The 20,985-nt window shown below is 44.7% G+C and overlaps 1 long non-coding RNA gene across 1 annotated transcript; it reads left to right on the top strand.

The window, feature by feature from the left end:
* The first annotated feature begins 8,279 nt into the window (after window positions 1-8,279).
* On the top strand, window positions 8,280-20,740 carry LOC120404893. Its single transcript, XR_005598237.1, has 4 exons — window positions 8,280-8,417; window positions 9,610-9,725; window positions 18,857-18,972; window positions 19,065-20,740. It is a non-coding gene; the product is annotated as an uncharacterized LOC120404893 (long non-coding RNA).
* The last annotated feature ends 245 nt before the right edge of the window (window positions 20,741-20,985 follow it).

The raw sequence follows: 20,985 nt of genomic DNA on the forward strand, positions 1-20,985 counted from the left end.
TCTGCAAACTTTGCCACTTCACCCCCTTTTCCAGCTCATTTATGAATATGTTGAACAGCACTGGTCCCAGTACAGATCCTCGGAGGAACCCGCTATTTACCTCTCTCTCTCTCCACTGTGACAACCATTTATCCCTACTCTTTATCCTTTATCTTTTAACCAGTTACTGATCCATGAGAGGAGCTTCCCTCTTATCCCATGACAGCTTACTTAGCTTAAAAGCCTTTGGTAAAGGACTTTGTCAAAGACTTTCTGAAAGTCCAAGCACACTATATCCAGTATATCACTTTTGTCTACATGGTTTTTGACTCCCTCAAAGAATTCTAAGAGATTTGTGAGACATGATTTCCCTTCACAAAAGCTGTGTTGACTCTTCACCAGCATATCATGTTCATCTGTGTGTCTGATCAGGGCCAGGGCGGCAGCAGGCACCCAGGCCAAGCTGGGGCCGCCAAGGCTAGGGGGGGCGGCAGGGGGGGTGGGGATGCCTGGCGTCAGTGCCTGAGCGGAGTCCCCACGGGCGGACGACGGCGGACCCGCGGACGCGCAGGCGAGGCGCGGGCCTCCTCCGGCGGCTCGGCTGGACCCCGCCGCAGGCATGACTGCAGCAGCAGCGCGGCGGCCCCCCACCGCCCGCCGTCCGCCGCCCGCCGCAGAGAGGCCGCTCCGCTCCGGCTCCGAGCTCCGGCTCCGGCTCCGCTGCGGGCATCTGGCGCCCCGTCCCCCGGTCCGGTGACCCCGGGCGGGAGCTCAACCGAGCCGGGAAGAGGGGGGGACCCGGGGGGGACCGAGGAAGGGCGGCGCAGCACACCGCGCTGCCTGGGGCAGCCTATTTTCTAGAGCCGCCCCTGGTCTGATCATTCTGTTCTTTACTATTCAACCAATTTGCCTGGTACTGTACTTAGACTTACCTTCTGTAAGTGCCAGGATTGTCTCTGGAGCCCTTTTAAAAAAATCATTATATGATCTATCCTCCCGTCATCTGATTTAAATGATAGCTTACCTACTATAGTTAGTACTTCTACAATTTCATAGTTGAGTTCCTCCGTCACATCCTCTGCAGTGAAGACCAATGCAAAGAATTCATTTAGATTCTCCTCAACAGCCTTGTCTTCTTTGAGTGCTCCTTCAGCACCTCAATCATCCAGTGACCCCACTGATTGTTTGGTAGAACTTCCTGCTACTGATGTACTTACAAAAAAATTGCGGTTAGTTTTTTTTCACTTTTGCTAGTTGCTTTTCAAATTCTTTTTTGGCCCGCCTAATTTTACTTTTACGCTTGATTTGCCAGAGTTTATGCTCCTATTTATATTCCTCAGTAGGAGTTGACTTCCAATTTTTAAAGGATGTCTTTTTATCTCTAACTACTGTTTTACTCTGTTGTTTAGCCACGGTGGCTTTTTTCCTCTTATATTTTTTATTTGGGGCATACATGTAGTTTAAGCTTCTTTGATGGTGTTTTTTAAAAGTTTCCATGCAGTTTGTAGGTAGTTCACTCTTGTGACTGTTCCTTTTAATTTCTGTTTAACTAGCTTCCTCATTTTTTGTAGCTCCCCTTTTCAAAGTTAAATGCTACTGTGGTGGGTTTGTTTGGTATTTCTCTCTCTCCCCCTTTCCTCTCTGAAGGATGTTAAATGTAATTACCTTGTGGTTGAGTGGTTCAGCTATATGCACCGCTTGGACCAGATCCTGTGCTCTACTTAGGACTAAATCAAGAATTGCCTCTCCTGTGAGTTCCAGGACTAGCTCCTCCAAGAAACAGTCATTAATGGTGTCTAGAAATTTTGTCTGTGCATCCCATCTTGACATGACATCTCCCCCAGTCAATATGGGGCTAGTTGAAATCTCCCATTATTACTGGGCTTTTCTGTTTTTGTAGCCTTTCTAATCAACCTGAGCATTTCACAGTCACTGTCACCATCCTAGTCAGCTAGTTGGTAGTATAGTCCTACTGCTATACTTACTATTCAAGCGTGGAATTTCTATCCATAGACCTTCTGTGGTATAGTTCGTAAATCAAATGATGGGGGATAATAGTAGTTACACTAATAGAATTGGGTATTAGGGGGTACAGGTGACTTGCCTGCCTTTGTTGTTCAGAAGCCCCCCAAGATCCTTGCAAGGATCTTCTCATTATTCAAACTCATGGTGTTGCTGCAATACCACAAGGAGGGGGTGCATTTTCCAAGACTGCTAAGTGTGTCTTCACCCCCACTAAATACACAAGTGCTTGCTTTTGGCATGCAACACAGGCTTATATTCTTGAAAGCGTAACCCTGAATGTCGCTGTGACTGTGGAAAGAAATCTTTGGCTTTGTTTTCTGTTGTCATTTACACTGGTAGAAAACAGGAAGAATACCACTGAAGTCAATGGGAGCTGCCGGAGCTCCGCAAATCTAACTAAGCAATTGGACTCAGCAGAGTATATGTGGTTTCACAGAGGCTACCCTACTGTTTACATGAAAATCTTGATCTCCCAAGACCCCCAGGAGAGTTTTGTTATGTTTTACTATGTGTGGATGCTGGCCTTGGGCTGGTTCTCATCTGCTAGTAGGCCGTAACAGGGATATAAAATCAGAAAGTTACAGATGATGACAACAATAATGAAGTTATAGCTAGTGCCTGTGTGTATCTTATTTAAAAATAGCAATTTTGCTTGACTTGCCATAATAATATATATAGGCATGCTGGAGAGAAATAAATGACTTTGCTACTACTATTTTTAGATGTGGTTGAAATTTTCAGTATTTTACTTTTTTGCTCACCTTTTTCATCAAAATAAAAGGTAATAAAGGTAATAATTGGAGATATACCAATCTCCTAGAGCTGGAAGGGACCTTGAAAGATCATTTGGGGGGGAGGTGGGTGTGTTTTTGGCATTGGAAACCCACCCTGGGTTGTGTTGTTCAAACCTTGAGGAGGCCACTTAGGAATCTGGGGCAAAAATTGGTCCTGCTAGTGAAGGCAGGGGGCTGGACTCAATGACCTTTCAAGGTCCCTTCCAGTTCTAGGCAATTGGTATATCTCCAATTATAAAAAAAAAAAAAAAAAAGTCCTGCCCCCTGCTTTCACTAGCAGGACCAATTTTTGCCCCAGATCCCTAAGTGGCCTCCTAAAGGATTGAGCTCACAACCTTGGGTTTAGCAGGCCAATGCTCAAACCACTGAGCTACTCTGAATTTCAGCAAAAATAGGATAATTTTTTTTCCACAGACATTTAAAAAAATGTTCCTAAAATAATCTGCAGTGTGGTTTTGAAAGATTAGTTTTAATACACATAAAAGTAAATAAAAACTGCAGAAATATTCCAGAACTCATCATCAAAAGTGAAATTTATACAACTATGGCATAAAAATAATCCAACTCCTTTATTTTAAAAATGTTAAAAAGACAGAGGACTGAAGTTTTAAGATATGAAAGAGGAAACTACGTATTATACATGGAGAAATATAGGGGCTAGTTTTTCAATGAAGACAAGGTAAGCCTCCAAAAGAATTCAGGCCAATTCTTCAACTGGAATACGTAGCAACAGTTCCACTGAGGTTACTAGCATGGTACTGATTCACCCAGCTGAGGACGGAGCCCGGAGTATGCGCAGGTATACCATGTATGCATCTCTATGGAAGCAGTCCTAACTGTCTGTTTTTCCAAATATTGCAAATGCCTAGGTTTGGTTTGCATGGATGCATCAGTGCTTCTATACATGCAATCAGTGTGCATCCATTTAGAAAATTGGATGCCATATATATTAACTTAATTCTGTGTCCCTAAGCAATAGATCTGGGTAGAAAAGATGCTGCAAATTTGGGAATTGGCATTTTCAAAGTCAGAAGCTGTTATAATAAAATATAAAATAATCACCTGATTTTGTATAATCACAGTCACTCTAAACAATTAATTGTTTGTATTATTCCAGTCACCCTAGCCTAGTTTTCAAACGAATGCTGTAGGGAAAGAGCTAGGCATCTGCCATTGGTCTGTCTAGGTGTTTTATTCTGTGCAGTACAAGCTTTTAGATCTTATATTTTCCAAATATTAGTGTCATCAGTGATGTCGGTCCAGATTCTCTCTTCTAGTAAAGGCACTTTGTGCTGCTAAACATTACTATGAGGCCTTAAACTGGCCAGAAATCACCAGCAGAGAAGTCTCCTGGAAAGGGGAATCTCCACTAGTATATTGCTTGTGAAGGGACAGAGCTCCCTCCTACACCCCGGACTTCCACCCCTGGAATGTCAGGGATGGGAGCTCTGCCATGCCTGAGCCTTCACTGGTGAAAGTGGCCTTGCACCAGCTTCCTAAATTAGAGCAGGAGGTGTCCAGGTGCTAAGTTCAGGCAACCCTGAATTAGATAACTGCAATGAGCTTCCTGCAGCTGTCTCTTTCCTCTATGTCTGATCGCAGCCCAGATGTCATAGAGAATCAGAGCCTCCCATACTTTCTGGTTCAGAATCAGGTCTGCTTCAAATGAGGCCAGATCCTCAGCTGGTGTAAATCCCTTTCCTTCACTGGAGCTATGCTGATTTATGCCGGCTAAGGATCTGGCCCCTCCCACCCCCAAAGTCTTCAGAAAAAAAGGCAAGAAAAGCAATGCAAATACTAGATATGTGTTTAACAAATTGTTACGTGCTGATCAGGGGATGAAAATGGCTCTTGGGGCCAGACAAAGGAAGGACGACTGGCCCTTTCAGCGGGAAATAACAGCTAGACAGTGATTCCTGGGTGTATGCTAAACATTATGAAGCTGTAGAGGGGAAGATGTGTCTGTGGCAGAAACTGTATCAAATGCAAAAAAAAAAAAAAAATTAAAAAATAAAAATTGCCATCAATTTCCAGAACAGCGGCAGTCAGTGACTAGCTCTACAGTTCATTCAGTTCTTAAACAGATGTAAAGATGGGGTTTCTGTGCCTTCTCTTGCCATCTCCCGTATACAGACACTATATTATTGAATTAATTATCACGTCTCTGTAAAGTGCTCAAGAATTATTGTATTTTGCTAATGGATTCCTCTATTCAGTAGCTTATAGAGTATGTGGGGGGAAAATGTCATAGCTGTGTCACGTGGTACATTTTAAAATTATACCGACCTGAACTATAGCATTGCTACCGGCAGCACTATAAAAAGAATGGTAATTTAAATCAATTAAATTCCAGCTCTTTCATATTGTCATAGAATATTCAGATTCAAAATTAGTGTGAATTCAGTAAAGGGACTGGCACTTTTGGGAGTAATTTGAAATAAGTATATGGTCCTGTCTGATTTTATTAAAGCCAAATATGCAAGAAAAATGTGTGTGTTTGTGCATAGAAACAAACGGAGCCAGATCTTCAGTGAGCTTAAATCTGCATAGCTCTATGGACTTGGAAAAAACTGATTTACAGCAGCTGAAATTTAGCTCATTAACCCTCAATTTATGGAACTCGGGATGTGATTCTCCTCTCATTAGCTTCATTGCAAAGCAGGTGTAACTCTACTGAAGTGAACACTACACCTGTGTGAGTGAGTGGAGAATCCTTCCTACAATTGGTCTGATGATGGCAGAGAGAGGGCTTCAAAGACATGGGCTCTTCGTGGAGCCCATCTTGCTGCCAGCTATGCAGCAACTACATCCAGGAGCCAAAATCTGGGGGGACCCAAAACTGTGCAAAGGGAGGAAAAAAGAGAGTGCCGATCTGCTCAAGCAACCAGATTGCAGACCATTTTGGGCATTATAGATCCCCAGTTTCTAGAATTGCTAAAGGGAATGTACAGGCAGGCAGGGTGTAGGGTGCAGCTGGAGCTGTATTCCCACAGTGGCTCGCCGCAGTGAAAAGACAGGCTTCTGCGCTCTGGACTGGCTGAAATGTCTGAGTTATTTTCAGGGATCGTATCAAGCAGAGAACAATTTTGGATCAAGGCTAAATTATTGCCCAGGCATGAATTGCAGTGGCATGGGCCGCACCACTGAGGAATAGCAGCCTTAGGGCAATTGTGTGTATGTGGATGGGTGGACACAGATATAACTGGCACACACTAGGGAAAAAAATCACGGTTATCTACTACAGGGAAGTAAGGAAGAGAGACACTGAGTAGGTCAGCACAGTTCCATTAATGTCAACGGAGCTTTGCTGATTAACACCAGGTGAGGCTCTGGCACTCGAGTATTTATGCTTGTACTGCCTCTTTGTAACCATGTGGAAGATACCCAGTTACTTTAGCAATGTTGAGAGCCACAGAAGTAGCCAGACAGATACTCTCATTGCTTCCTTGGGCCCTGCCTGCCTGCATCTACCTGTTGTCTTATACTGGGATGATAAACTCCTGGGGCAGGGACTGTCTTTTTGTTCTGGGTTTGTACAGCCCCTAGCACAACAGGGCCCTGACTGATGGCTGGGGCTAGTAGATGCTACAAATAACACCACTACTCCTGAGAGCCCAGGTGATAGCTATTAACTCTTCTCTAGATTTTACAGTCATTTTCACAGCACATTTTTCAATAAGTGCTCCCATGGCACCATGAGGATGCACACTGCTAGCTGGGTGCTAAGCAAGATTTTACCTGCTGTTATTTCTTTTCCATGTCTTGGCCATTGCCTTCTCTTTAACCATCAATGAACTAAAAGCTGGGATGACTTGTCCATTGCTTTGCCAGCAGGGGTTGCAGTGGGGCTGACGTTGCTCACTGGGTTTGTCAGTGAGTGCTGACTTCTCACACCTCTGTTCTAGGCAACTGGTATGGTTGAGAGGAGGCCACTTGAGGTTCCATTTTGCAGTATGGCATGGGGCTCTGGACAACTGCAGTGTAGTGAGATCTGGGGTTCTGCAGTGCTCTTCATCTCTGCCTCCTTCTGGGGTGCCAAGTCCTGGCTTTCCATGACCGTCCATCTTAAAGGGACTTGGGCCCTGCTGCTTCTATGCCTGCTGGTCTGATTGAATAGCGCGTACGTGTGCTAAGATATGAGGTCTGATGGTACAAAACTGGGGTGCTCTAGGAGTTGATCTGGCCCAGCTGCAATGTGTGAAATAGCATATACTGTCCAATGGGTTCTGGGTGCTGGCAGGCAGCTGGTGCAGGGGGGTGTTGGAAGTTGTGGAAAGGGCAGGGAGAAGACAGGTGACTTGAGAGGCCAGAAGGCAAGGGGTGTGTGGGAAGGAAAGATGTTGTTACCCCCTTGATACCTGCTTTCTGAGGCCAATCCCTGCTGCAATCCTTAATGCAAGCATTCCCCAATCCACCACTGCAGCTCCCAAAGACTCTCCCGTACACCTAAGACACTTAACACTCCACTAGGTAAAGCACTTTCCATGTCCCATCAGCCCACTCTGAAGGCCCCAACTGCCATCCTGTTCTTTCCACCAGCAATCTTAAAGTGCTCATTCCACCCACTCCTTCTTCCAAGCCCCTATCCTGCTGTGACCATCCTCCCCTTCCCTAAGGCTCATCTCAGCACCCTCCCTCCCAGCTCAAAGGCTTCCCCTTGCCTTGCGTGATGCGCAGGGCACTCCCTCTCCAACCAGTGCGCTCGCTCACCAGCCAAACCACCAGGCTCAATGCACACCTCACCTGACCCCTTCCTAGCTCACCCCTAAAACTCAGAGCACCCCCAAATTCAGTGACGCCTTATGCATCTGACATCCAGGCCTAAGTACATCTTCCCTCTTATCCTTGATGCTCAATGCACCCCATAACCTGGGAATTAGTGCATTCCCCTCCCCTCCATGCCCTAGAAGCAGTGCATCCCTAACCCTGGGATAAAATGTCCCCTCCCCCTCCATGCCCCAGGCTCATCGACCCCCTTAACTCCAAGGCTCAAGTCACCCTCCATGCCCTAAGTTCAGTACACCCGTTTCAATGCTCCAGGCTCAGGGCACCCCTAACCCTGGGTCTCGGGGCACCCCTTGCCCCTGGGGATCAGATCACCCCCTAACCCTGGGTCTTGGTGCACCCCCTGCCCCTGGGGCTCAGGGCACCCCTAACCCTGGGGCTCAGATCTCCTCCTAACCCTGGGTCTCGGTGCACCCCCTGCCCCTGGAGCTCAGGGCACCCCCCAACCCTGGGTCTCGGTGCACCCCCTGCCCCTGGGGCTCAGGGCACCCCTAGCCCTGGGGTTCAGGGAACCGCTAACCCTGGGGCTCCTCAGGACACCCTCCACTACACTCTCCCAGCAAGCCATTCAAAGCGCCACTGAAGTTGCTCCTGAGATGCTGAGAGCGTCATCGCCTCCTAGCAACTCTCTTAGCAACGGGCCAACATCTGCTCCCTCTGGACCAATCCGGGAGAGGAACATCTGGGCCGCCCGCCCCCTGCTCTGGAGCGAGCCGGGGATGCGCTCGGCAGTGACTGGAGGGAGCTGCCGGAGCTGGGGCTGCCGCCGCGGGCAGGCTGAGGAGCAGGAGCCGAGCGCCGGAGCCAGCCCCTCCGTGTGGCCCCGCTTGCCCGGTAAGTGCCGTTCTCCTGCGCAGCCCAGCGGCCCCTTAGTGCGGCGCGGGGGAGCCCCTGCCTGCCCGGGGCGGTGACCTCCCTGCAGGGCTCGCTCTGCCCGCGGCCGGCAGGGGAGGGGGTGTGCTTGGGAGAACTGCCCCTGCCTCCCCCGCGGCTTTGCTAGCGCTCCAATGGGGAGGGGGGGGGGTTTGCAATTAGTTCTCTAATACTAAGCGGGAGCCACTCGCCCCTTGGCCAGCCGTGTGGCTAGTGCAGGCTGAGGGTGTGCTCTGGCAAAGGGCAGCTGAATCACGGCATCTCCTGACTTTCAGTCCCAAACTCTGAAAAGTAACCATAGCAACTCTTTCCATCAGTTCCTCCTCGTCCTCTCCGATGAGGCAACTGTCTATATATAGGCATTGCTTCTATCTGAGGGACACAGACAGAGGCTTTAGACCTAGGGTTTTATCATGCATGTGTATTAAAAGTGTGTGTGTCTATACATACAGCATCTGCAAGTGCAGACCCACACTCTTTATAGTTTTCTCATGGGACTGGTGTCTTTAATACGTGTTTAAAAATTCCACTCTAATATAGAATGCAAGACAGTGCTCAGATACAAGCTCCTCACTTAAAGGGCAAAAACTGAGACATCCACATTGCAATACCAGGACTGATTGTAAATGATAAATTCTGATGTTTCCCAAAGCGACATTATTATATACACATTGTGTAGGTGTGTATATAATAAGAGATTGTTACAACTACACAAAATTATGTTGTAATCTTGCTCGCAATACTCCAGCTTTATTTTTAGAAAAGGTAAAGTCTGACAGCAGTCAATCAAAGGATATAAAAGTATGTAATTTAAAAGGAGGAGTTCAGGACAGTAAAAAGATACGTCTCATGTAATTGCATGATGTTTAGAGAACCAGGCAATATGACTAACCGCGTTTCCTCTTATGTAATTATAAACATACTCCTAAGTGAAATGAGTTTTTGTAACATTTCAATTTCCTTATCTTTCAAATGGAGTCTAAGAAATAAAGTTATAGAGTTATATGTGACTTCAGGAAATTGCTTTTTGTGTTATGAAATATCATAGGGTCTCCTTAAATAACATCTTGATCTTTTACAATCTAACAACTTTCAATGCATGTGTTGATTTTGCCAAGTGAAATGTTTCTCTCTCCTTGATCCACCGTGCCAGTTCAACAGTGCAGTGCTGTGAGAGATGCTAGCTGAGCCTGTGCAAAGAGCAAATTTTACCAGAATTGCTGAAATCATCCCAGAAAGACACTTTGCAGATTGATTCAGCATCACAAGGTAACCAACGGGTTAGCAGACTAAAAACAATGGCCTTTGTCTAAACACAGAATAAATGTCTCTTTAATATAATTTGGATAATCAATATAATGGGCTGTTTTCTGGGGAGACTGCTCCAGTGTAGAAGTTTAGCAAGGGGTTGCTTACTTATAACTATTTTAAAAGCAGACCAACTGGAAAAGATGATTTTCTCTTACTTATTTGCTATACACAGGCCAAATCCTGCTCACTTTGCTAAAGTGAATAGTCCCAGAGAAGCCAATGGAGCTACTGGGATAAGCAAGGTGATGATCTCTCTGTAATTAAATACAGTGTCTTCACTAATGTAAAAGTCAAACCTTCATGAGCACAGGGATACTTGTATCAGTGGAGGAAAAGTGCAAACATATGTACGCAGAGTTAATTAGTGGGGTCCAAGAGACGATTAGCCAACCACCAGGAATGTCATTTTAAAGCATAAAGCCAGCAGTTTTAGTGACATTACAACAGTATGGATACAGTCTAGCAGTTTTTACTCAGGCAAAACTCCATGCAAGTTAAACGGAGTTTTCTCTGCTTAAGGTCTGAGCAAGAAATGCAAGATTTGTCCTCCTCTTTTTAAAAGATTGCAGGTAATTTTGAATCCATGTGAAATCTTTGTGCTGTCAAAGTGTCTCCCTTCCGCATGTTCACTTGTTCGTGGTGCAGTAGCTTCACAGAGTCAAACAGTAGAGCAGCTACTCTCAATGCCCAGGAAAGATGGAACCTCAGCAACCTGGTGTATTAAATCAAAGAAAGAATTCAGCCAGGATGCTCCTTAAGTGCAAGCTATGCTTGGGTTAGAGAAAAAGAATTTATTACTGTATTTTGACAGCAGTCACAAGGACATTACAGTATTTCCTGGGGTGTCAAAGTCATGTCTCCTATTGAAAATAAATGTCAATTTCTATTGGTTTAAAAGCCTGAAGTTTTCTATTTGAGTATGCAAGAGACACTTAGATATGGTACGCGTCTCGGTCATCTTTAGCCCACTTGCATATTGATGATCTTCCCGACGCTGTGATAGGAATCTAAGTAGGAACATGTTACTACCATTCACCTTGAAATGTGCATTAAGCTCATATTGTGGTCAGTGAATCTCAGTGGTTATCAGCTGCAGATGTCTGGGTCACCAAGCCACGGCTGAGGTGCTGACACAGCCCCTGTCACTGCATCATCTGAGCACGTCATAAACGTGAATGAATTTCCCCATAGGCAGTGAAGCAGGAAGGGGAAACTGAGGCACATAAAATTAAGTAATTTGCCCAAGGTCACACATGCATAAGAACATAAGAATGGCCATACTGGGTCAGACCAAAGGTCAATCCAGGCCAGTATCCTGTCTGCTGACAGTGACCAATGCCAGGTGGCCCAGAAGGAGTGAACCTAACAGGTAATGATCAAGTGATCTCTCTCCTACCATCCATCTCCACCCTCTGACAAACAGAGGCTAGGGACACCCTTCCTTACCCATCCTGGCTAATAGCCATTAATGGACTTAACCTCCATGACTTTTGTCTAGTTCTCTTTTAAACCCTGTTATAGTCCTAGCCTTCACAACCTCCTCAGGCAAGGAGTTCCACAGGTTGACTGCGCTGTGTGAAGAAGAACTTCCTTTTATTTGTTTTAAACCTGCTGCCCATTAATTTCATTTGGTAGCACCTAGCTCTTATATTATGGGAACAAGTAATTAACTTTTCCTTATTCACTTTCTCCACACCACTCATGATTTTATATACCTCTATCATATCCCCCCTTAGTCTCCTCTTTTCCAAGCTGAAAAGTCCTAGCCTCTTTAATCTCTCCTCATATGGGTCCCGTTCCAAACCCCTAATCATTTTAGTTGCCCTTCTCTGAACCTTTTCTAATGCCAGTATATCTTTTTGGAGATGAGGAGACCACATATTTACGCAGTATTCAAGATGTGGGCGTACCATGGATTTATATAAGGGCAGTAAGATATTCTCCGTCTTATTCTCTATCCCCTTTTTAATGATTCCTAAGATCCTGTTTGCTTTTTTGACTGCCGCTGCACACTGCGTGGACGTCTTCAGAGAACTATCCACGATGACTCCAAGATCTCTTTCCTGATTGGTTGTAGCTAAATTAGCCCCCATCATATTGTATGTATAGTTGGGGTTATTTTTTCCAATGTGCATTACTTTACATTTATCTACATTAAATTTCATTTGCCATTTTGTTGCCCAATCACTTAGTTTTGTGAGATCTTTTTGAAGTTCTTCACAGTCTGTTTTGGTCTTAACTATCTTGAGCAGTTTAGCATCATCTGCAAACTTTGCCACCTCACTGTTTACCCCTTTCTCCAGATCATTTATGAATAAGTTGAATAGGATTGGTCCTAGGACTGACACTTGGGGAACACCACTAGTTACCCCCTCTCCATTCTGAAAATTTACCATTTATTCCTACCCTTTGTTCCCTGTCTTTTAACCAGTTCTCAGTCCATGAAAGGATCTTATTCCATGACAACTTAATTTACATAAGAGCCTTTGGTGAGGGACCTTGTCAAAGGCTTTCTGGAAATCTAAGTACACTATGCCCATTGGATCCCCCTTGTCCACATGTTTGTTGACCCCTTCAAAGAACTCTAATAGATTAGTAAGAAACTATTTCTCTTTACAGAAATCATGTTGACTTTTGCCCAGGATCACCTCTAGAGCCCTTTTTAAATATTGGTGCTACATTAGCTATCTTCCAGTCACTGAGTACAGAAGCTGTTTTAAAGGACAGGTTACAAATCATAGTTAATAGTTCTGCAATTTCACATTTGAGTTCTTTCAGAACTCTTGGGTGAATGCCATCTGGTCCCGATGACTTGTTACTGTTAAATGTATCAATTAATTCCAAAACCTCCTCTAATGACACTTCACTTCAGTCTGTGACAATTCCTCAGATTTGTCACCTACAAAGGACGGCTCGGGTTTGGGAATCTCCCTAGCATCCTCAGCCGTGAAGACTGAAGAATTCATTTAGTTTCTCAGCAATGACTTTGTCGTCTTTAAGTGCTCTTTTTGTATCTCAATCATCCAGGGGCCCCACTGGTTGTTTAACAGGCTTCCTGCTTCTGATGTGCTTAAAAAACATTGTGTTATTATCTTTTGAGTTTTTGGCTAGCTGCTCTTCAAACTCCTTTTTGGTTTTTCTTATTATTTGACACTTAATTTGGCAGTTTTTATGCTCCTTTCTATTTACCTTACCACTTTTTAAAAGAAGCGTTTTTATCTCCTACTGCTTCTTTTACTTGGTTGTTAAGCCACGGTGGCTCTTTTTTAGTTCTTTTACTGTGTTTTTTTAGTTTAATGCAGTCTGTAGAAAAGCTGAAAATAGAACCCACGTCTCCAGAGTCCCATTCTAGGGCCCTAGTCACAAGCCCATCCTTCCTCCTCACCTAACTAGACAATCATTTATACACCCCAGTCTTGTCTCCTGCCCCTCATATAAGTTGCATCATTGTTAAAAATCACTCTACATCAACTGATTCATGTGAAAGCCTTTGCCCTGTCATTGACACCATTGTTATGATCACACAGGTCAAATGAAAGAGCTTCTTGCAATTTTCAGTAGGAGTATGACATTGCTATATTCTGAATAGCTTTCCACTTGAATTTAGATAAGATAATCCTCGGTTCCAAGCATGCTTAATACATCACTGCATATCATGCCATTTAGCACTACTATTGTTATTCTTGAAATTAATAGAAAGGGGCACATTATGCAGTTATAGCGTATAATTAAAGACATTGTAAAGTTGCATTTGGGGAATCAAGATTAGAGACGTAGGCGTCTATTCTCTCACTGATGTGTGGGATTTATGCTTCTAACTTCCATTAGCATTGATGGGAGCTACAAATGCAACTCCCCGGTGCACTGTGTGTTGAGAACAGACATTCAGAGAGGCTGTCATGTGAAGTGTAAATAGCGCACCAATGTGAGGGTGAAGGAAGGCTAACCTGGTTAACTGCCATTGAGATCTGCCAGTGCTCAGCACCTTTGATGAACAGGAGTGGACGTAAGTGTGTGCTCATATGCTTTGCTGAATGTGACTATCCTTATTTTCAGAGGCTGGAAGTATGGGCCAAATTTGAGGCTGTTGTAAGCAGGGGCATCACCAGTGATGTTAGTGGCATTGCACCCACTGGCACCACTGGAAAATTTGGCCCTGTGGCTTGAACTGTGGTGTGGTAGTGAGGAAATCTGATATGGTTATGATATCGCTGTCGCCCAGCTTGAGAGCCACCTTGATGGAACTGTCAAAACACTTGGCTCCCAAGAAGAGCCTTACACACAAGGAGCATTGAGGCAGTGTGTTTATATTGAAACAAAGCCCTAAGGACCTCATTCAGTGCTGCATTACTCCAGTTTTATGCAGCTGTAAGTTGAAACCAGGCTGAAAGATGGACATAAGCAGCCCAGTCAGAAAATACAACCTCAGTTGTATGCGTGAGGGTATCGCAAACCTCAGTTAGGGGGTCTTTCTTTGGGTTTCAGAGTGGCACTTTCTTTGGGTTTATAGACACAGAAATAGGAGGGCTCTGGGTGGCACTGGGAAATATCCTATCTAAGTTGATAGTTGAAGTCACTGAGCGTTGTGGGTGTGCAAGGAATATGGGATCAAACACTCACTTGTCTGTGAGGGACAGTTCATCCTCCATACCCATTAAGATCTTGGTCGTTCACATCCACATGCATTTCCCACTGTTCCATGTATGAATAAGTGAATATCTGTGCAAATGGCTATTTGGGCACTTAACCACCTGCATGCACGATTGCAGCAAATATATGTGCAAGTCAGAGTGCATGACCATACATGTTTGTTAAGTACACGAATAAGGCGCAGACTTTTGAAAAATTGCTCTTTAATTTGAGTCACTTGTTTAGTTTAAGGTTTGCTCTACTGTTGAGAAACATTGTCTCAAATTCTCCAGGAGATTAAAACTTTTCCCTCCAATTTCCTCTGGCATAAAGCTGACTTAAATCCAGCAGCTCTGACCCTTATAAAAAGGAATTTTGGGTGATGTACAACCATGCTAGTGGCTTCGATACCACCCCATGCCACCTCCACAGCTACTGGCTTAGGGCGTGAGCTGAGAGAAAAGGGTGTGGCCAGGCATCGCGATGCCCCAGGATCATGGGAGCATCAGCTTTAAAGCTATGCTGGTAACACGTTGCCCCATGTGATCTAGTGAAGCCCGGGGCTTGGTCCATTTCCCCTATGCATCAACATGGTAATAAATCAGAAAAGATGGGATATTACAGCATTAAAATCGCATCCAAAGCTTTGAGGTTTGATAGTACTAGATCCACGCAGATCCTAAACTGATCTGTTGGAGGGACTAACTGATGTGTGTATACCCGTGGGGTGCAATTCACTGCACCGACACACAGCCTTGTGTTTTCAGGCTCTCTGTGGGTGGAATGTGGTGAAATTCACCTCCCCCGGGCTAGGGGCCAGGGCCACTGTGCAGACTCCCAGGGGTCGCTATTCCAGACGATGGGCTATAAGAGCAAGCTGCATCCCTTCTGCACCATTCGCACGGGGCACTGAGGTCACTCCTTCTGCATAAGCACAGATCTGTGGATCCTCCCCTGAGCCTCCCTCAAAAGGGACCAGCCCTGCATGGCTATTGTGCAGACCTGTTCTATGATATGCTGGGGATGCGCAGGCAGCCCTGGGCCGCTGCTGTGCTGCACTCCCTGTGTAGGCCCTACAAAGGCCTGAAGTGGGGCTGAAGATCCTAAGGTGGCCCTTCGCATAGGGCTGAATATGTCCTGCAGCAAGCAATCGAGTGACAATACTCTTAGCAAAGCACCAATTTCCTTTGTGATTTTCTATCCCATCCCTTCCCCTTCCATCTGGATTGGGTCCAGACGTAAGTTCATGTGGATGATTGTTCACCCTTTGGGTTGTGTAATTGACCTTCATAGCCTATAGTTTGCTCTGAGAGGAGCAAGAAGGAAGAGGATATCTGCTGTATAGTATTATTCCTATAGCACCATAAATACAGTTGATGCTTGACAAACACCTGGAAAACACCCTCCAGACCGTGCCTCAAGGAACATTCAGTCAAGAGGCCTGATGCTCCACCCCTTACAGAGGAGGGTAATTCTTACTGACACGAGCAGGCTCATTGACTCCAAAGGAACTGTCTACATGAGTAAGAACAACTCCGAGAAGTTGCCAGATTGAGCTCTAATTTACACATTCCGTAGTAGACATCTACCACAATCTGTAATCTTTTGTCTTTGCCTTCCCCTCTCGCTAAGCCTGCGTTTGAAGTACACAGGTATAATTTTGTTCCAATGCTTTTCCCCCCCTCCTGCCTTTTCACTAAAGCGGCTGGTGAACAAATGTAAGGGACTGAAAACTTGGGTCAGAAGTTCATTGTGGAGCTGAAGGGTGGGCCAGGGCTCAGGGGGATAGCTTAGGATGTGTGGGTTCAAGTCCCTGCTCTACTACAAGCTTTCTGTGTGACTTACCCTCTTTGTGTTTCTGTTCCCTATCCGTACAATGGGATCACAGCACTGCCTGCCTCATGGAGTGTTGTGAGGATAAACCCATTAAAGATTATGCTCAGATACTGCAGTAATGGGGGACCATGTAAGATAGGAGAAGGTAATATATAATTAACCAAATATTTTCTGTGCTAGCCAAATTGCCTGGAGGTCCAGTATTGCAGCTTTGTCTAATTGAATGTTATAAAATTACTCAGCAGTGGTGCTCTTATTGTGATTTGACAAGGGTTTGCGATCTATGAATTATGACTAATACTTACAGCAACCGATGGATAAGAATGTAGCAAAGGGTCCAGCAGTGCAGATGAATACATGGATAGGGATGGGATGTCTTATCAGCTGGAATACAATTTTGCTCAAATCAGACTCATTGAAGTAACTTCAATGGAGCTAATTCTCCATTCTGCCCTGGCTCCCTTTATGGTGGTCTGGTGATGTAAGAGGGCCTTAAACTGGGGAGAGGTGGCTGTCTGGGAATCCCTCCTGTGTAAGGGGGTTCTTTGGATAATTTAGAGTTGCTGAATATGCTGAGGGTTGAAACAGATTGCAGCTGGCCCAGGCATACTTAGTCGCCATTGTGTCCCACTCCATTCCCGTAATGAGCCCAGCTTGGCCGGAATGTAGAACCAGGTCCAACGGGAGGCTTGCCTGAGGAAGGACTGAGAGTCTAGTTCTTGAAGCTCTCCATTTGTGGGTCTCCCATTACATTCAATAGGGTTTTAATTCATATGAACCTAGCTCAGGGCTGCAGGCTCTGGCCCTAAGTAACGAAACATTCCTTTGAAAGTTAAAGAGAATTAATCCTTCCAGTCAGGGCTTGCAGGCCAGCCTTGTACCTTCTGTAGTAGCGGAACACCACCCTGGCTAAACACTCGGGGAGAAAACACTGCATGGAGAACCTCACAGAGATCTTTCCCCTTCAGATGCTTTCTGTGGGATTTTTCATGAGCTCAGGCAAAAGGGCTGTTAACCAGCTGGATCTGGCCCCTGGGAAATATCCCAGCACAGGAGAAACCCTTGGCTGACACAGAGCCAGTAGAACAGGGTCTATGCCATCTCAACCCCCGCCCCCTCCACAAAAGATGTGTTGGACGGTGGCTGGGATATTCCCACACTGAAACTATCCCTCACTGCCAGAATGGCCCCTTGGTGCCAGTTAGGGTTACCCCCCTCCCCAGCTTACTCAGGATAGAGGAGGCACACAGATGACATAAAGCCACCTATGTCCCTTTCCCCTCCATCCATCGGTCCCTGTGCCAAGCTCTGGTGTAGGGATGAACTGGTTCCTTGATGTCCAATGAAACATTCTGGGGATCAATCTTGCTCCCACTGAAATTAATGGGCAAACTGTCCATTGACATTAGTGACAGTGGATTGGGCCCACTGTATCACACAACATAGGCATTGCCTGTTGGAATCCAACTGCTCTCCTGGCCCTTTCCCCCTGGGTATAGTGTAGGAGAACACACATTCACACATTTAAGGAGTGTATCAGTGATCTCAGCAGGAACTTCAGCTTGGCTGGAGCACCGTGAAAGTTTAGGGGAGGGGGAGTTAATCGTGCTAGAACTTGTCATGCTCTTACCGAGGGATGGGCCCAGAACAAAACCCCCAGGGCCCAGCAGCAGATGGTCAGAGCCAGATCTGCTCCCGCATGTGCCCCTTGTCTCCATAGTGGGCTGAAACAAAAGCCTGCATCCAATGCCCCCACCCCAAATTCTGTGCTCTGGGTCCACCTCTTCCCTCCTCTCTAAGTTTTGTTGTGGAATCAAATGGAGTATCCTTTCTGCTCCGTGCCCATCTGAGTCATACAGTCAGAACTATGGAGATTGACTATGTGACCACTCCACACCACCCTGAAATCCCACAGATTTTACTTTCAAGAGCACATTCACTTTGCTGTGACCACAGCATCACCTAGTGTGTAGAATGGTAATTGCACTCCAATGAAACCACATCTCCAGTGCTTCACTGTGGGAAGGAGGGGGGTAACATGGTCTCTCCTGTATGATGAGTTCTGAACCATAAAGCTGCTGTACAAAGAGTGAAGAAACAACTGTTATTGCATCCCTCCCATATACATTAGTGTGGTTGAGGCACCGTCAACTCTTTATGCGGGATGTACATTCACTTCCTTGTTCAATGGTACTGAATGCCCCTCCTAGGTTAAGTGCATCATGGGTACTAGAACATCTGAACTCAATAGATGAAATCATCCATTTGTAATAGTATTCCATTTGTGTGAGCATATTTCTGTAACCACTGCTTGCCTCATGCCCTTCCGATGGCTCAATTAATTTCACCTGAGTCACATATAAAAGTGACACTTAAACTCTATGTGGCAGGAGTCTTGCCTTTCTCTTAGTTCTGCAAAGTGTCTAGCACCACTTGTGTGTGCTTGGGGGGAAAAAAAAGATGACAGAGCTAATGATGTGTAAGCAAAAATCCTGTTAGTCCCAGAAACCAAGCAGTCTAGGCTTAAAGACACATCGTTTCGCACATGCCAGACTGGAACATTACAGGGAACATCGATTGGCCACAATCGTTGCTGATACTCTTTATTATTATTTGTCACACAGCTGATCCAATCAGGGTATTGACAAATACGCTAACGACGTCGAAAGTAGCCTACTTTAAGAGAAAATATGCAGAAGAAGAAGATTTACATCAAGATTACCAGGGGTATTTTCCAAAAGTGAGTATGTTTCTAATAAAAAGTCCAAAGGGGAAAAGCTCTTGTTCTTATTTCTTGATCATAAAGCTATATTGGTTGTTTTTACTTCTCAGCACCTGATATTACCTGAGGACCGGACTTGTATTCTAAAACTGTCTCTGCAGAAACTTCGATTCCTTGAAGACCCTGAAACCTATCTCCGTAGGTCTGTGCTTATTAACAATTTGCTGAGGAAGATCCACCTAGAGACAGACAGAGAGAGCTATGAATACTTTAAAGAGGCACCCTGTTATAGGACCGCTTACTCGGATACAAGAAAACGGCTGAAGTTTATGGTACAAGAATGCTGTTCTCAGTCACTCTATTATGAAGAGCTGCATTCGTATCATATTGTGCCTTATTCTACAGAGAATTCCATTTATGGAATGGGCTATACAAGCGGCCACTTGGAGAAAAATTCTCAGTTGCTTATTTATAAAATGAATTGAAGTAGCTGTTAGATCCACTGATGTTTTGTTTCTGAATGCTTGAACTGCTTATTAACATGTGAAGATGAGGCACTAATTGTAAACAGACTTGTGATGAAAGATGGGTTACATACAGAGATGAATGGAGGGTACTTTGAATAATACTCTGCAGTCATTGGTATGCGAAGGGTTTTATAAGCAGAGATCTTGCGTGCAATGTATTTTGTAGAAACTAAGTGACATTAAGTTGCCAATGTAGATATAAACATTTTATCTACTTCGTATTTAAATTATGCCATCCCAGGTGAGAGGTAAAACCAAAAGTGACAGATTATTCTGACAATGAAGGTTGGGGGGTGGGAGTTATTTTTTGTAAGGTTTAGCAAGCAAGTTTTCTTTGAGAAATGCTTTGAATCTGAAGGAATCAGTGCCAAAAGAAACACCTCTTTGGTTAGGATTTCCAAAAAAGCAAAATAACCAATCTGCTACTTACAAGAAGTTCTGCACCGAGATCAGTCAGCACTCTAGTGAGGGTGTTTTTAATTGATCCACTCAATTGCTCTCACTTCGTACTTATCTTTCTGTTGACACACATTTTGCGACAAAACGGAATGACTCAGATGAAAGTCTATTTTCTCAGCCAGTTGTCAGTGTTTTCTAAACATGATTTGAATCCCCTCCAGGTTGCCTGGCTGGAACTCTGAGGTTTTTGTGTGTGTGCTATTTACTATTCAACCATGTGGTACAATGCATGATCAGTGTTAGAGCTTAGGTGGGCACTTTTTGTGATTTGAAAACAAAAAAACAACACAAAAACCCACCTTCCAGAAAAGGAATATATTTGACACACTGTAGTAAAACCTGAGAGGTCTTTCATTTGAGATGAGTTTAATCTGCATTAGTAACAGTGTTTGAGGTGGAGTTAGATGTCTAATGTCAATTTTTGGAATTTCCTTTACAATATGTATCAAGCATGTCCTATGAGACACATTGCGCAATCTAATGACTAGAATGGGAAAATCATAGCTGCCAGAGCTATGTTCTGAAAATACCAAAGAGTAACATTAGGGAGAGGATGACGTTAAAATAAATGGGGTCAAAAGCAGAGAGTGCACTATAACTTGGGAGAACATTATTAACAAGCCAGTAAACTACATAGTTACCAATGTATTTGTTCACTTAAGGATGACTTGAAACACAGAATTGCTGAACAAATATGCCTGATCCAAAGCTTATGGAAGTCAATGGGAGTCCTATAGACCAGTGGTTCTCAAACTTTTGTACTGGTGACCCCTTTCACAAAACAAGCCTCTGAGAGTGACCCCCCCCCTTATAAATTAAAACACTTTAAATATATTTAATACCATTATAAATGCTGGAGACAAAGCAGGGTTTCGGGTGGAGGCTCACAGCTCGTGACCCCCCCTGGAATAACCTCGCAACCCCCTGAGGGGTCCCAACCCTCAGTTTGAGAACCTCTGCTATAGACGATAAGCTTATAGTGAAGGAATCAGCTTTGCGTTGCAGATTATGGCCACTGGAGCTTTAAAGGTAATGCTAAGTGAAA

The sequence above is a fragment of the Mauremys reevesii genome, linkage group 4 (genome assembly GCF_016161935.1).
Source record: "Mauremys reevesii isolate NIE-2019 linkage group 4, ASM1616193v1, whole genome shotgun sequence".
Lineage (NCBI taxonomy): Eukaryota > Metazoa > Chordata > Testudines > Geoemydidae > Mauremys > Mauremys reevesii.